General features: G+C 44.3%; 1 long non-coding RNA gene across 1 annotated transcript in view; it reads left to right on the forward strand.

Annotated features, from left to right (window-relative positions):
- The first annotated feature begins 335 nt into the window (after positions 1-335).
- Positions 336-2,368, forward strand: part of LOC126384757 (uncharacterized) — a 65,076-nt gene continuing 63,043 nt past the window's right edge. Inside the window, exon 1 of the long non-coding RNA XR_007569344.1 lies at positions 336-947. This is a non-coding gene — a long non-coding RNA (uncharacterized LOC126384757). The remainder of the gene's footprint in view (positions 948-2,368) is intronic.

Below are 2,368 nucleotides of genomic sequence, written 5' to 3' on the forward strand. Positions count from 1 at the left end.
CGCGATGTCGCTTGAAAAGTTCAAATTTTTCAACAGATTTTTCGCTCTTATCGCCTGAAACGCATCGCCCGAAGCGACATCGCGTGTCATCGCGTCATTTACATTGATTTTGAATGGAAACTTGTGTGTTCATCGCGTCCATCGCGTTTGGTGTGAACGCACAGTAAGAGTGGGAGCAAGTAGGAGAGGAAAGCGCTGCCTCTTTAAGTGTCTGCTGAAGAGAATATAGGTGATGATGAGTAGATCCTGAAGGTGGCAGCAATACAACTCACTGGATGCCAGCTGCCGTTAAACCTCATTGAAGAAGAAGAAGAAGAAGAAGAAGGGTTAGGGGGCCGGGCGACGACATCGGAGGTGAGCAGGGGTGTGTGAGGGCAGTTGGTTTCAGGTCGTCTACACGACTGAATTGCTGTCTACGAACTTTAATAAGAGTCATAATGAAGTTACAAGACACAGTGATTACTGCTGCTGCTATTGTGAGTTTAATGCAGTGTGTTAAGACTGTCAGAGTCTAGTGTGAAATTGCAGCTAATGTTAAGCTAATAGCCGCTCTAACGTCGGGCTAACGTTAGCATGTTGGCTTTGGACTTCATTAGCGTTGATGCTAACGGCCGCGCTCTCGTTAAGCCAGCGCGTGTCAGCTTTGGGCATCAGGCACGCTGTCGAGACTTAGTAGACTTTGGACTTTATTAGCCTGGGTGCTAACCGTCAGCTAGCGCTCCAGTAGATATCAGCCCGACCTTGGCCGAGAGGAAACCAGACAGCGCACTGGGTGACCAGATAAAGCCCAGCTGCACCTCTGACACCGAGGGAAGAGAGACTTTTCTTCATATCAATGAGGACTGCTGTGAGGAGCCGCTTCTTCCCTTGGCGTGAGGACCGCCGTCACTGTAATAAGGAGCCGCTGTAAAGATCAGTAAGCACAGAGGTAAACTGGACCTCTGAGGGTGAGTAGCCCGCCATCCCAGGTTACACTTGGCGGCCATCATCTCACTGGTGGCTCAACTTACACTGTCACCCATCAGGCCTGCAATGGGGGTGTTATATAAAGTACTTTCGCCGGCATTTTATTTTCTTTATTAAAGTGAGGGCGCACAATTATTGTGAAGTTGGCTTCCGATTGGAATTTCTCGGTCCACCTTAAACGTCGCATAACGCCTGTAGATGGCGGTATTCACTCATTTTCAAACTAGTTCATGAACTGGAAAATTAAACAAACAAGGGGAAGATGAAATGAGAATGATCAGTAGAGTGCAGTTGTCCTAAATTTTGGGCATTTTAACTGTAGCATATTTTTCTTATTGTCCTTACTCATGGTAAACTGCTTTTTAGTCTTGCTATTTCTGCCTATTTGTTGTGGTCTTGTTTGCTCTCTATTAAAAAGTCTTAAACTAATACTCCATTGCGATGGAGATATCAAAGGGTATCATAATCCTGAGATTTATTCATCTCAATTAAGAAATGGTCCAGATCACAAACTACTATGCTTAGACCTGTCAAATCTGGACTAGATTAACGTGGAGACTCCAGAGACTCATTAAAACACAGTTTCTGCTTGTTCAATGGTGTTCATTATGTCTTTAGTTTCTGAAACTTCCACCTTCCTCAGAAGTGCAACTTGTTGGTGGTTGTGAGGAGTCTTTATTGGCTGCTCTGTCAGTCAGCATATATTAGGAAGGTGTGCCACCTGCTGTCAGTCCGCTGCCTTTCCAGGACGCTGCTCCAGGTGTGGGAGAGCATGTATGGCCCCTCGTCCCTGTTCATCTTCCCTGGGCCCTGCTTCCTTATTTCGATAGCCTCCCTGATCCACCGCCAGTTGTCCTCGGTGTGTATGACTCTGGCCTTGTCCCAGTCCATATGATGGTTTTCTCTTTTGCAGTGATCTGTTATGGCTGATTTGTAGGTTTCTTGTTGTGACTTTTCATATATTGATCTTGTTTTGTCTTATTTTTGTCTCCTTCTCGCATTCCTTTTGATGTTCTTTTTTACGTGTGCTGAAGCTTGGTCTCCCCGATGTATCTTTAATTGCATGATTGGCATGGTATCTCGTATATGACGTTGCATTTATTGTTTTGTTCGATCTTGTCTTTTGGGTGTACCAGAATTTGTCGTAGTTTTGTGTGTGGTTTGACCGGTGTGTTTATGTTGTTAACTCATTGTTCTCTGAATGCGTTCAGTGACCCCTTTAGTCAGGTTCACTATATAATTTTGTGGGATTTTTTTGGGGATTTGCAAAACTATACATTTTTGGAAAGGTTATTGTATAAGGATTCAGGAAATCAATGTTTGCATTTGCGCAGATGTCTATATGGCGGCCATATTGGAATTTACAAAATGGCAGCCGTAAAATGTACGTTTTGTAATATCT

Source organism: Epinephelus moara, chromosome 23, assembly GCF_006386435.1.
Source record: "Epinephelus moara isolate mb chromosome 23, YSFRI_EMoa_1.0, whole genome shotgun sequence".
Taxonomy (NCBI): domain Eukaryota; kingdom Metazoa; phylum Chordata; class Actinopteri; order Perciformes; family Serranidae; genus Epinephelus; species Epinephelus moara.